This window comes from Bos grunniens, chromosome 6, assembly GCF_055505025.1.
Source record: "Bos grunniens cultivar Pamir isolate PY7600 chromosome 6, Bosgru_T2T1.0, whole genome shotgun sequence".
Classification (NCBI taxonomy): Eukaryota; Metazoa; Chordata; class Mammalia; order Artiodactyla; family Bovidae; genus Bos; species Bos grunniens.
In genome coordinates, this window is record NC_141170.1 from 85,487,584 (window position 1) to 85,503,157 (window position 15,574).

The 15,574-nt window shown below is 38.0% G+C and overlaps 1 long non-coding RNA gene across 6 annotated transcripts in view; it reads right to left on the reverse strand.

Moving 5' to 3' along the window:
* LOC147370963 (uncharacterized) overlaps window positions 1-15,574 on the reverse strand; it is a 476,306-nt gene that overhangs the window by 91,806 nt on the left and 368,926 nt on the right. Inside the window, exons 6-7 of one of the 6 annotated variants that reach the window (XR_015165665.1) lie at window positions 14,898-14,953; window positions 8,025-8,358 (exon numbers count right to left, since the gene is read on the reverse strand). The exons of 4 other annotated variants lie outside the window; for them this stretch is intronic. This is a non-coding gene — a long non-coding RNA (uncharacterized LOC147370963). Of the gene's footprint in view, window positions 1-8,024; window positions 8,359-8,466; window positions 8,832-14,897; window positions 14,954-15,574 lie in introns of those variants that run through there. One more of the 6 variants, XR_015165666.1, reaches the window with a different exon arrangement.

Sequence of the window (15,574 nt, forward strand, 5' to 3'; positions counted from 1 at the left end):
TAAAGAATGCTGAGACTTAAGTTCCTCAACCTTGGCACTATTAACATTTGGAACTGGATAATTATGAATTATGGGTGGCTGTGCTGTGTGTTATAGGATAATTAGCTGCATTTCTGTACTGTACTGGAGAAGGCAATGGCACCCAACTCCAGTACTCTTGCCTGGAAAATCCCATGGATGGAGGAGCCTGGTAGGCTGCAGTCCATGGGGTCGCTAGAGTCGGACACGACTAAGCGACTTCACTTTCATTTTTCACTTTCATGCATTGGAGAAGGAAATGGCAACCCACTCCAGTGTTCTTGCCTGGAGAATCCCAGGGACAGGGGAGCCTGGTGGGCTGCCGTCTCTGGGGTCGCACAGAGTCGGACATGACTGAAGCAACTTAGCAGTAGCTGTACTCTACATCCTAGATGTCAGTAGCACATTACACTGTAGTGACAACCAAAATCATCTCAGTATTTCTATATGGCTCTGGGAGAGAGGAGAAACATCTCTTATTGAGAACCTCTGAATATTGGGTTTACAAAGGAAACCAATACCAAAGCACCAGGGTAAGGATAGAGTTATGGAGGGTTTACATTATTGGGCTAAGGAGTTTGCAAATCCTATAAATAATGGGAAACTCTGAAAATTTATAAGTAATAAACTGAAATAATGTACATTAAGCTCTAAGAATATAAAATTTATATACCTGTGTACATAATGGCATATTGCAGAGGTAACAGAACATGAAGAAATTAGTGAACAGATTAGACAGTTATCCTAATATGGAGTAAAAAGAACAAGACCTAAGGTGATAGCAATGATTTAAAAAAAAAAAAAATAGAGGCTTGGGAAGCACTGCAATAAACATTGTAAGAACAATGATATAGTGTACGTGTTACCCAGCTTCAGGAAGTGAAGGACCCTAATCAATGAATGTCAAAATGGTATTTTATTGAAAAGCCTGGAATTCTATGCTAGATATGTGTTTGTACCACTGAGGCCTGTATTAGTCTACTGTAATAAAATACCTGGGTGGCTTAGTAGCATGACTTTATTTTCTTACAGTTCTGGAGGCTAGAATTCCCTGATCAAGGTCAGGTCCATTTAATTTCTGGAGAAATCTTTTTCCTGGCTTGCAAAGGGCTATGTTTTCACTATTCCACACATGACCTTTATTCAGTACACGTGCAGAGAAAGAGTAAGCTCTTTGGTGTCTCTCTTCTGCTGCTGCTACTGCTAAGTCGTTTCAGTTGTGTCCGACTCTGTGCGACCTCATAGACGCAGCCCATCAGGCTCCACCGTCCCTGGGATTCTCCAGGCAAGAACACTGGAGTGGGTTGCCATTTCCTTCTCCAATGCATGAAAGTGAAAAGTGAAAGTGAAGTCGCTCAGTCGTGTCCGACTCTTAGCGACCCCATGGACTGCAGCCTACCAGGCTCCTCTGTCCATGGGATTTTCCAGGCAAGAGTACTGGAGTGGGGTGCCATTGCCTTCTCCGGTGTCTCTCTTAAAGGAACACTAATCCTATTGGATCAAGACCTCACTCTTCGATCTCAGTTCAGTTCAGTTCAGTCACTCAGTCATGTCCAACTTTTTGCGAACCCATGAATCGCAGCACGCCAGGCCTCCCTGTCCATCACCAACTCCCGGAGTTCACTCAAACTCATGTCCATCGAGTCGGGGATGCCATCCAGCCATCTCATCCTCTGTCGTCCCCTTCTCCTCCTGCCCCCAATCCCTCCCAGCATCAGAGTCTTTTCCAATGAGTCAACTCTTCCCATGAGGTGGCCAAAGTACTGGAGTTTCAGCTTTAGCATCATTCCTTCCAAAGAACACTCAGAACTGATCTCCTTACAATCTCACTTAACCTTAATTAGTCCCTCGAAGACCCAATCTCCAAGTAAAAACAAACTGGGGTTTAGAGCGTCAATCTATGAATTTTGAGAGGACACAAACATTAAGTTAATAAGAGTTTCTATTACTGGATAAAGGGCTTAAAATTCTCCATGTCATCATATAAGAAAAAAAGCAAGATCTCTAGAGAAAATTTTAAAAGTACAAAAGCATGAAGTTCACACCACACAGAAAATGAACTCAAAATGAATCAAAGACCTAAATGTAAGAGCTAAAACTACAAAACACATAGAATGGAATGTAGTCATGAACTTTCATCATATTGGAATTGGCAGTTTTTTCTTTTATATGACACCAAAAGCACAAGCCAACAAAAAACAATACCTAAATAAGACTTTATCAAAATTAAAACCTTTGTGTTTCAAGCAACACTATAAGAAATTGAAGAGGGCTCACAGTGTGGGAGAATATATCAAGAACTCTTAAAACTCAAATACATAAAGTCACCTAACCGAAGAGATGCCTGATTCTGGGAAAGATTGAGGGCAGAAGAAGAGGGCACCAGAGTATGAGGTGGCTGGACAGTGGCAGCATCACTGATGCAAAGGAAAAAACTTGGGCAAACTCCAGGAGATGGTGAGGGGTAGAGAGGCCTGGTGTGCTGCAGTCCATGGGGTTGCAAAGAGTCAGACATGACTGGGTGACTGAACAACAACAACAACCCAAGAGAGAAGATCAAAATGGCAAAGTAGGAGGACACTGAGCTCACTTTCCCCCAGATGAAAAACACACCTACAGATGGAGCAAATCTCACTGAAAACAAACTGGAGAATGGCAGAGAAGCTCCTATAAAACCAAGGTTGTAAAGAAAGACCCACGTGGAGTCAAGTAGGAAGGAAAGAGAAGCAAATAGGTGAGCACCTGCTACCCTAAGAGGGGACCCAGAGACCCAGGACTCTGTAAAGGGATTACAGAGGCTCAGAAATCCTCCCTGGGAATTGACTGGTTTAGGTACCTTAGCCCTCCAGTAGGACCCTGGGAAGATGAATCTTCTTAGCTGGTTTGAAAGTCAGTGTGACTAAGGGTTGTAAGAAACCTAGACTCGACTCATGCAGAGCATGCTATGCTTGCTTACTCCCGGTAGCAAGATGGAGAAGGCTGACTGAATCTGACAGGACTCTGGTTGGTTTACCATGACCTTTGCACCACGTGATCCAGGTCACAATGAGAGCCCACTCTGGCCCCTCCTGTTCCTGGGCAGCTTAGCGCTAGAGTAAAGGCTGTCAGTGCCAAATGAAATGCATAGTTATGGGGGACAGTCAGTTCAACCTACCCCTGCATCTGAATGGGGCCAAGGGCAGGGCATTACTAGCACTCACACAGGTGGTAGATTTGGGAGCATTCTGGAACTCTGAGTGCTATGCTGGGACCATCCAGTACACACCCTGGCCCACACTGGTCACATGCTCTGGCCCCTGTTGCTCCAGAACTGCTCCTAAGCATGGCATTGAAGCTGATGGTGGGAGCCAGAAGAACACACGCTGAGCTGAAACGGAACCAGCTTTGACATGACCCACAGGGACTCTTCTGTTCCAGCACTTTGGAATCCCAACTCACCACAAAAAAAGATGTCAGCCACTGGGCATATCAGAAGCCTAGGCTCATAACTGACTTTGGTTCTACCTACTCCATCTCTAGCCTTATCTCCCACTGAGGTGATAGCTGTCAGATCACACTGGTAGAAGACATGACCCATACGCACTTCAGACCTTACTTTTTCACAAAAGCCACTGGGCACACATACCTACTCCACACAGAAGCACCCACACAATGATACACCTCCAAGACAAGGGGAAAATTTAACTCTTTCAGCTAAATTCATACAGACAGAAAAAGTTTATAAAATGAAAAGAAAGAGGAATTTATTTCAAAGAAGAAAACCTGAAAAAAACCAACTAATGAAACAGGGATAAACAACCAGATTTCAAAGTATTAGTAATAAGAATCCTAAGTGAACTAGGGGAAAGAATAGATGAATACAGTGAGAATTTTTATAAGGATCTAGAAAATACAAAAAATAACCAGTCATACCTGAAGAATAGAATAGCTAAAATGAAAATTATACTAGAAGGAATTAGCAGCAGACTAGGTGATAGAGAATAATGCATAAGCGATCTGGAAGATAAAATAATGGAAGTCGTCCAATCAGAACAGTGAGAAGAAAAACAAATTTGAAAAATGAGAACAGTTTAAGAAACTCAGACAACACACAGTTTAAGAAACTCTGAGACAACTTCAAGCATAATGGGGTCCCCCCCCAAAAGGAGGGAGAAACAGAGAAAAAAAATTTAATATATTTGATAAATTTTGAGCTGAAAATTTCCTGAATCTGAAGAAGGAAACAGATATCCAAGTACAGGAAAACACAGAGAGACTCAAACAAGATAAACACAAATAGATCCCAAGTAGGACTTCCCTCGGAGAAGGCAATGGCACCCCACTCCAGTACTCTTGCCTGGAATATCCCATGGATGGAGGAGCCTGGTGGGCTGCAGTCATGGGGTCGCTAAGAGTCAGACACGACTGAGCAACTTCACTTTCACTTTTCACTTTCATGCATTGGAGAAGGAAATGGCAACCCACTCCAGTGTTTTTGCCTGGAGAATCCCAGGAACGGGGGAGCCTGGTGGGCTGCCGTCTATGGGGTTGCACAGAGTCGGACATGACTGAAGTGACTTAGAATAGTGCTTCCCTGGTGGCTCAGCTGGTAAAGAATCCTCTGCAATGTGGGAGACCTGGGTTCGATCCCTGGGTTGGAAAGATCCCCTAGAGGGGGGCATAGCAACCCACTCCAGTATTCTGGCCTGAAGAGTTCCATGGACTATAGAGTCCATGGGGTCGCAAAGAGTCAGACAAAACTGAGTGACTTTCACTTTCACTTCACAAGATATATCATAGTTAAAACAGCAAAATGAAAGATAAAAAGAAAGTTCTAAAAATAGAACAACAACAAAAAGACACATGCAAGGGAATCCTATTAAAGCTGTGGGCTTAATTTTCTGCAGAAGCTTTGCAGGCCAAAGGAGAGTAACATGATTAAAAGGCCAAAAGGGAAAGAACTACAACCAAGGATACTCTATCCAGCAAGATTATCATTCAGAAATGAAGGAGAGATGAATAATTTCTCAGACAAGGAAAAAACAAATTCAAAGAATTCATCAATACTAAACTGAACCTATAAGAAGTGTTAAAAGATTGTCTCTAAGTGGAAAAGAAAAGGCTACAATCTTGAGGAAACACACACACACACACACACACACACACACACACACACAGCCAGAGCTGTCTCTCTCCCAAGCTTCAGCCCATACTACCAAGCTACAGTAACCAAAAAACAGGGTGCTGACACAAAAACAGAAACTTACATCAAAGGAACCAAATAAAGAACCCCCAAATAAAGCATGTCAACAGTGACTAAAGATGATGAGCATATGTTTATATGCTTATTAACTATTTGGGTTCCTTCCTTTGGGAAAAATCTATTTAAGACATTTGCCCATTTTTAAAAATGTGGTTAGGTGAACTTTGTTCAGTTATTTATTCTAGTGCTTTTGTTTTTATTTCTCATCAAATTTCATTTCCTTTTTCATTTAATTATAATTCATTTTAAATATTATGTTGGTTTCAGGTATACAATCGACTCAGTATTTTTATAGATTATACTCCAATTTAAATTATTATAAAATATTGGCTATATTCCCAATATATACAGTATATCTTTGCAGCTTATTTATTTTATCCATAGTAGTTTCTACCTCTTAATCCCCTATCACCATTTTGCCTCTCCTCCCTTCATTCTCCCCTCTGGTAACCAGTAGTATGTTCTCTGTATCTATCAGTCTGTATCAGTTTTGTGATATTCATTCATTCATTTTTGAGATTCCACATACAATTGGTAACACACAGTGTTTGTCTTTCTCTGACATTTCACCAAGCATAATACCCTCCAGTTGACCCATGTTGTTGCAAATAGGAAAAAAAAGTCTTTTATGACTATTATTCCATTGTGTATACATGTGTTTATATATATATATCCATATATATATCTTCTTTATCCATTCATGTGTTGACAGACACAAGTTGCTTCTGTATCTTGGCTATTAGAAGTAATTTCCTATAGATACTTCAGATACACGTGCCTTTTTAAATTAGTTTTTGTTTTTTTTTGTTTTTTTCATTTTCTTCATATATATACCCAGGAGTGGAAAGGAAAGGCTGGATAGATAGGAAAGGCTGGATTATATGGTATTTCTATTTTCAGATTTTTTGAGGAACCTCTATAGTGGTCTCCATAGTGGAGGCACCAATTTACATTCACATCAACAGTGTACAAGAGTTTCCCTTTCCCCATATCCTTGCTAATATCTGTTATTTGTCGACTTTTTGATGACAGTCATTCTGACAGTTGTGAGGTGATACTTTATTGTGGTTTTGATTTGCATTTCTCTGATAAGTGATGTTGAACAGGTTTTTATGTACCTGTTGGCCATCTGCATGTCTTCTTTGGAAAAATTTCTATTCAAGTCTTCTGGCCATTTGTTAATCAGGTTTTTTTTTTTTTTAATTTAGTTATAGAATTCATTTATATATTTTGGACATTTAATTCCCTGTTGGTCATATCATTTGCAAATATTTTCCCCTATCCAGGGGGTTGTCTTATGCTTGTTGAAATGCAAATCAAAACCCCAATGAACTAGCAGTTTACACTCACTACTTTGGCTATGATCAAAAAGATAGATAATAACAAGTGTTGATGAGAATGTGGAGACACTGAAGCCCTCAAACAGTTCGGATGTTCCTTAAATAATTAAACATAGAAAGTTACCAAATACCATATACTCAAGATAATTAAAACCATGTCTAAAAAACCTGTACATCAATGTTGATAGCACCATTATTAGTAACCTCCATAATGAAAGACTCATGTCCATCAACTGACCAATGGATAAATAAATGTGCTATATCTATAAAATTGAGTCTTATTTACCCATAAAAAGTAATGAAGTACTGATACATGCTATATTATTGATGATCCTTGAAAATATTATGCTAACTGAAAAAAGCCAGAAATGAAAAATCACAGATTGTAGGATTTCATTTATATGAACTGTCCAGAATACAAATTAATAGTGACAGAAAGTAGATTAATAACCACCAGGTGCTGGGGATTTGGGGAATGGGGAGTGATTGCTAATGGATAGGTTATGAAAATATTTTGGAGTTATAGTATTGGTGGTTGTATAATCTTGTTAAAATATACTAAAAACATTGAATCAAATACTTTAGGAGGATTAATTTTATGGCACATGAATTATATTTCAATAAAGATTATATGAGAGAATGATGAAGCAAAATAAAGACATTTTAAGAAAAAACAAAAAAAAAACATGGTGGAAAAATCTTAATAGAAAAGAAATTGAATGACTATGCAATGCTTTATGCTATTTGCTTTTTTCACCTTTTTAAATCAGTGTGGAAGAAATTCCTGATTCTTCCAAATATTTTCCAATCCCCCATATACAATGATGAATTATATCTTACAAATGTATAATGCTAACAAACCTTTTGAAATGAAAACCAGATTTATAATTCACTGTGAATTTTAAAGCCTAAAATAAACTTCATTTGTAGGGATAATTAAATGCAAGGGTACAATCTTTAGTTACAATGTATCATTACTTGTTACTATAAAACTGTTCATAAATTTATTACATTTTACTTCCTGAGATTGATCACTGAAAATTAATTCATGTTTTTAGTATGAGGAACAAATCTAAAATCCTTGCACTTAATTCCAGGTTTCTGCTTACCATTTAACTCAAATTTTCCAGTAATCCCTATCAATTTATTCAGTAAGTAAAGCTTGGGTTGATTTTACTGTTTGGCTTCTCATTGCACTTAGATGAAAACAAATACCAATTATATTCCAGAAAGCCTCTGCACACTGATCTCCTCCTATACCTGCTTTATGCTCACCTCTCTTGTATCATTCTCCTCTTTGCTGGTTTTCTTCAGCCACATGATTCTTCAGTTTTGCCTATAAGGGATCCATGATTCTTCTTCATAAAGGTTATGGTATTAAGTTAGTTGTATTTATCCAATAAAACATACTATGAGCCAATTACCTGTGTATGTAATAGTTTTTCCTTCAGGAAGATCCTATATTCATCATCCTGATTATCTAATCCAGGAATATATTTTTCATCTTGGCTCCCCGTCTCTCTTGATCTCTCACAAGCTTATTCAATCAGATTCCAAGTTGATGTGCTCCATGTGTTTGGAGGTTTGAAGAGAGTGAAAGTCACATAGAACTGTCCCTTGAGAAGATGGTAGGATGTCAGTGAACGACCAATATGACAAGCTGCTGACACTTTGAAGGAGTATATGTTCAGATCCAGAAAACACATGTAGTTTTAAACTTCTCCATTAAAACAGAGGTAAAATACTTAACTCAAAACACTGTTATGAGAAGAAAATGAGATCACATATTAAATAACAAGAACAAATCAACACTGAAATGCAGATGCTGAACAACTAGAAGGACTCTCACTGACTGACTGCTGGAAAAGCACACTAGTGTAGAGTAGTTTTCGTTTGTAAATAACTTTATAATGTAGATGTTCAGAATCATGTAAACCACATATGCTGAGAACACATACATGCACGCGCACACACACACACACAAATGTTCTCCTGAGTATGTACTTACGTAGTGCAATAAAACCTTTAAAGAGGTAAGGATAAGACCATTTTCTGGTAATAGAATACTTAAAATGGTATTAAGTCTGGTTAATAATTGCTCTGTAAAGGAGACAATGTTCCCCAAGGCTGCATCTGTTCCAGAGTCCACTTGGTGTCCCAGATGCAGCAACAGCTGTATCAGCAGCCCTCAAAGGTTTCCTCATGATTCACACTCCTCCTTCTCCACTCCACTGGTTTTTCAGCAACATAAGTGTTAAATATGAAGAAAAGGTATTATGCAGGTAAATTAAATGTATAAAATTCTTACTTTGGTTCTGACACATGAAATTGATATATTTAATAGATCTTTTGAAGATTTAGTTCCCTGGAGGTCACAGTGACTTATTTTAAAGTAGAACGTATGAATCAACAACCAAGTGAAATGTTTGGCCAAATAGAAACAATCTTTTCATCACATTATGCTTACAGTTCATTAAATGCTAAGACAACAAACTAATAGTCATTATACGATCCTATGAGAAATTAAACATTCCTCTTCATATGAAAATCAACAAAAAATCCAATATAAAAATAATTTTGAAATCACTCTATTTTCTTTTTCTAAAAATGAGTTCAGGAGTGCCGATTGCTTTCCTTTTTCACACTACAAACATGAAGATATATGCACTTTAAGGCAAATAGGCAAGTACTACTTTGATTTTATAATTGTGTGTTACTCCAACCCATCTTTTATAATTCTGTGCTTTTTTGAAAAACTAGAGAGGACTGTGTATTGTCTAGCAGAGCAGACATAAATATACTGCATAAATATGTGGTACATTTACATATTTGGATCCAAGCAAAGTTTTGCAGAGGTTCTTTTTTCCTGCTTTGGCTGTAAACAATACCCAAATCTACCCTGAGAAGTTATTTTTTGTTCTTTGGCATTCCTTGTTGAACAAGACTAGCAATTTATACATTTTTCTCTAACTTCATACTATCTTTTCCTAAACTACACGTTTAATAAATGCCATGAATCTATACATATTTTGGGATATTCAGCACATATAATTGTAATTTACATGTAGTTACTTAATTGTAACAAGTCAGGGAGGCCTGATGGCTCAGAGGTTAAAATGTCTGCCTGCAAGGTGGGAGACTAGGTTCAATCCCTGGGTCAGAAGATCCCCTGGAGAGAGAAATGGCAACCCACTCCAGTATTCTTGCCTGGAGAATCCCATGGACGGAGGAGCCTGGTAGGTTACAGTCCATGGGGTCGCAAAGAGTCGGACACGACTGAGTGACTTCACTTTTCACTATAATTGTAACTTAGATTATCATTAATTTGTCCAGGCCTCTTCATCAATCCAGCATTTACTAACTCAGCACCAGGCCCTTTTTCAGGTGCTTGAAGTATATCAGAGAAGAAAGCAAAGATCTCTACCCTTGAGGAGCTTATATTTTAGATAATGGGAGATAGATAGTAAAAGTGAATATAATGAGAAAATTATAAAATATATTTGAAGATGATAAGTTCTACAGAATAAAAAATATTAATAGAGCAGGGAAGTAGATTTACAGCTTCTGGGGTCAGAGTAGACAGAATAATCCCATAATCTCCTGCTTAATGGCTCAGTCATGTCCAACACTTTGTGACCCCATGAACTGTAGCCCAATAGGCTTCTCTATCTCTAGACAGAAATACTAAAGTGGGTTGCCATGACCTTCCCCAGGGGATCTTCCCAACCCAGGGATCGAACCCAGGTCTCCCACATTGCAGGCAGTTTCTTTACCATCTGAGCCACCAGGGACAGAACAAATGTGCTATTAAATAGTGTGGTAAAGGTAGGTCTCATTGTGAGGGTAAGATTTGAGCAGACTTGAAGTAGGTTTGGGAGTTGGCCAAACAGCTATAAGGAGCAAGAATATACTAGACAGGGAGGAGAGTGGGATCACAGTCCTGAATATGGGAGTTTGCTTGGGAGTTGTAGGAAACTCTTGGAGACCAGTGTAGCTGCACTGTTGAGAGCCAGGAAAAGAGAAAGAGTAAAGGAAGTCAGGGCAGTAATTTGAATCCAGTGACCTAAAACTTTAGAGGTCATTTTAAGGATTTTAGAATCTATTGTGAGGAACTGGCCAGCCATTGTAGTTTTAGCAGAAGAGTAATGTGAACTTAGTTTCTCTTGAAAATAATAAAAAAGTCTGCAAATGCTCAGGTCACTTATATAAAATGCTGCAGTGTTTGCATATAACCTTTGCACATCCTCTCATGTACTTTCATCTTGATTGCTTGTAATACCTAATGTTATGTAAAACAGTTGTAAATACAATGTAAATGCTATGTAAATAGTTGCTGGTGTGCAAATTCAAGCTTTGCTATTTGGAACTTTCTGGAATTTTCTCTTCTGAGTATTTTCAATCTGTGATTGAATTTGAGAATGCAGAACCTGTGAATATGGAGGGCAGAATGTACTCCCATTTAAGAAGGATTATGTCCTATTCTCTTAGGGCTGCTAGAACAAAACACCATAGACTAGGTAGTTTAACAATAAACATTTCTGCCTCATTTCTGGAGACTGGGAAATTCAAAATCAAGGTGTGAACAGATTAAGTATCTGATAAGATCCTGCTTCTTGGCATATAAATATCTACCTCCATGTGTATCCTCACGTGGCAGAAAGAGGAAGCTCTGATGTCTTTTCCTCTTCTTAAAAGGACATTAATGACATCATGTGGGATCTACCCTCCTAACCTTATCTAAACCTGATTATCTCCCAAAGGCCTACCTCCAAATACCATAAAATTGGAGATTAGGCTTCACATATGAGTTGAAGGGTAGAGACACAAACATTCAGTCCATAGAGATTCTTTTGTTTTCTCTGTTAACACTAGGTTGGAGAGGTGACAAGGATATTTATGAATACAAATAAAAATGCTATTTTTTTTTTTTAAGGTATGAGCTTATGTTGGTTGCACCAAGGTACTGGAAGTAGAGGGTATGTGGATTGGTCAAATTCTGAATATATATTCAGTGATGAAACCAACAGTATTTCTTAGCACTTCCTGAGAGGTGAGGTATGATTCCAAAGAAATTAAGACTTGAAAAACTGGAAGGGTAGGGTTATAATTTAGGAGATGGGAGAGGCTGCAAGGGAAACAGATTTGGAAAAGAGATGTGGAGGAGGTAAAGCTGTAGTTTGCTTTTGAAACAAGTTCATTAAATATCTAAGTATCAGTGTCAAGTAGGAAGCTGTATATATGAATCTGAAGATTACACTAGAGGTCAGAGCTATGAATAGATATTAGGGGATTGATCAAGTTTTATACAAAGATACAAGACAAAATGAGATCAACAAGTGGGTGAATATAGATAAAAATACTAGAGGGCCATGGAATGACCTCTGGGAAATTTCACATTAGAATATTAGGGACAAGAGAAGAATCTACCAAAGCAGGTAGACAATGAACAACCAATGAGGTAAGAGAAAAATCAAGAAAGTATGACATCTAAAGCTAAGTAAATATCAAAAAAGAGAACATGGCCATCTACATCAAATGCTGTTTATAGGTCAGATATGATAAGGGGTATAAATTGACTATGGATTTAGCATTGAGGTTATAGTGACTTAACAAGAACATTTCTAATAAACAAAACTATGAACCTCTTCCTACCCTCTTTAACCACACTTGTGTGTGTGTGTGTGTGTGTGTGCGTGCACACAGGCTCAGTCATGTCAGACTCTGTGACCTCATGGGCTGTAGCCTGCCAGGCTTCTCTGTCCAAGGAATTTTCCAGGCAAGAATACTGGAGAAAGTTACCATTCCCTACTAGAGGGGATCTTCCTGACCCAAGAACTGAGCCCATATCTCTTGTGCCTCCTGCACTGGCAGGTGGATTCTTTACCACCATGCCACCTTAACCCTGCCTATCCATCTCCAATTCTATCTTCTTCCAATTATGAATACCAGTCATTAATCGTTCCTGTGTTTCAAATTACAAAAGGGATATATGCTAGTTGAATTAGTGAAACAATAATATACCATTCTGCACACTAACTTATATAGAAAATACAAAATTATATTAATTTAAGGTTCAGTTTTTGTTTTCATTGAAAAAAATTGGTCCTAATTACTTTGGTTCTTTTTATATTTTCTGATAAGGAAATATAACTTGATAATTTGTAATAGTTGCATTTACATTGACTAATATATCTGAGCTATAATTTAATCAATCTTTTCTGAACCAATAAGCATTCAGTAATGTCAAGTTTTAGTTTTATTATCTATAACACTACAACAATAAATATTCCTATTTAAATATACTTATATGGTAGTATTTTTGTTTCAACTGGATGGTTTCTCAAAGGAGGAACTAAAAAGCCTCTTGATGAAACTGAAAGAGGAGAGTGAAAAAGTTGGCTTAAAGCTCAACATTCAGAAAACGAAGATCATGGCATCTGGTCCCATCACTTCATGGGAAATAGATGGGGAAACAGTAGAAATAGTGTCACACTTTATTTTTCTGGGCTCCAAAATCACTGCAGATGGTGATTGCAGCCATGAAATTAAAAGACACTTACTCCTTGGAAGGAAAGTTATGACCAACCTAGACAGCATATTCAAAAGCAGAGACATTACTTTGCCAACAAAGGTCCATCTAGTCAAGGCTATGGTTTGTCCAATGGTCATGTATAGATGTGAGAGTTGGACTGTGAAGAAGGCTGAGCACCGAAGAATTGATGCTTTTGAACTGTGGTGTTGGAGAAGACTCTTGAGAGTCCCTTGGGCTGCAAGGAGATCCAACCAGTCCATTCTAAAGGAGATCAGCCCTGGGTGTTTTTTGGAAGGAATGATGCTAAAGCTGAAACTCCAGTAACTTTGGCCACCTCGTGCGAAGAGTTGACTCATTAGAAAAGATTGATGCTGCGAGGGATTGGGGGGAGGAGGAGAAGGGGACGACAGAGGATGAGATGGCTGGATGGCATCACCGACTCGATGGATGTGAGTCTGAGTGAACTCCGGGAGACGGTGATGGACAGGGAGGCCTGGCATGCTGCGATTCATGGTGTCGCAAAGAGTCTGACATGACTGAGCGACTGAACTGAACTATGTGCATTCAAATTTTAATTCTTCAATTGTTGTCCTTTCACTCACAATTAATAATGTGTTTGTTTATTAGCATTGGAGAGTATTAGGTTTTTAGTATTTTCTAATTGAAAGATACACTAAATATTGCTATAATTTGCATTATCCTGAACAACAATCAGGGAAAACACCATATAATGTTAACAGTCTTTTGGCTTTAGTCCTCTGTGAATTACCTGTTCATTCCTTTTGTCCATTTAATTGTTTTTGTATTTTCTAGGAAATTACCTTTTTCCAATATTATTTTTCAAATAATTCATTTTATCTTTTCCACATATGTAGTTACATCACCTTGGTCAATCCTAGAACTGGATCATTTTGTTTCCACTTTTTTCCTTAATAAGGCTTTGCCAGGGCTGATTTACTACGTTAGTTGTTTCTAAGAAAGAGCTTTTCCTTTAATTTAGTATTTGTTTCGTTGTCACAACAGGATGGTGCTACACTTGGCAGTAAAACAGATATAGTTAAGAAAGTAATGTTTCTTTAATGGCAAAAGAAACGGAAGCTTAGGAAGATAATTACTTAAATAGGAGACAACACAGCATGCTCACACATAGAGGTACAAGCTTACCAGTTTTTTACAAAACTCCCCCATAGAGTCATATAACTGCTCCTGAGGGAGGAGATGTCCTAAAAGCAGGGCTCCATTTGCCTCACTGAAGGAAGTTTTCACATCATTCTAGCTCCCTGACCTTTATCTCAGCATACCAACTCTTCTGGAGATTGGAGACTGACTTTGTGGCTTCCCGATGATCAGGTACTACTCAGGCATCAACACATTCCCACGTTCTCATTACATAACTGGCTAAGAAGTCCTCAAGTTTGCCAAGGTCTCATTTTTGTTTTTCTCTTTTCAACCCTTATTTCTACTTCTCCTCCCTTTCCCTGTTTGGCAACCAAAAAAACGTATTGAATATGTTTGTGATAGCGGTAGGCAACTTTCCCCCATATGTATTTGCTCACTTTTCCTCCCTATTGACTAATCAATAAAAGAATACTTTCAAAGGTTTAGCATGGTCTGTAGTTACATTTTTGCAAGTAGGGATGGCCATATGACTAAGTTCTTGCCAGGAAATATGAGTGAAGGTAATGTGAGCAATTTTGACATCATTTATTTAAAAGGAGCATGCTTACCCTTTCTTTCCTCTCCTTCCACTTACACATGGACTTACCTGTGTAGGTGGTGCTGGTCAGCCAGCTTCAGTCATGATGATGGAGGCAAGCTAGTCTACAGTACAAGATAGCACAGCATAAGATACAGAAATTTTGGTGGCTGCAATTGAAATATTTTTTGACCCCAAACTGCTTATCTACTTCTATGCAGTAAAATGAGAAACAAAAACAGCCTGTTTTGTTTTGATCCACTTATTTTGGGATCATTTGAAAATATCACAGTAGTCTAGCCAAAGAATTAGCAATTTTTTTCTATAAAAGGCCAGAGAGCAAATATGTTCAGCTTTGCAGGCTAGTCTTTTTGTGACTATACTTTTTATCACAAATCTTTTTCGTGTGAAAGGAGACAGAAAATAGGTAAGTGTAAGCATAGCTGTGTTCCAATAAAACATTAAAAAACAATGGCTCATCATATTTGTTTTGTGAGTAGAGTTTGTAGCTCTTGATCCAGCCTACACTATAACATACTATCTTTTTGGTTATCCATATATGTTTGATAATTTGCAAATGCTGCTGATAACCTTTGATTGTTATCTAGATTTCCTTTATAAATAATTAGGAGACAATTGATATGGTAACATATTGAGACTTCAGATACAAAAAAATGATGTCTTATTTGTTTAGGTTCTCTTTAGTTTCCCTAAGAAACGTGCTATAGTTTTTGGTGAACCAAATT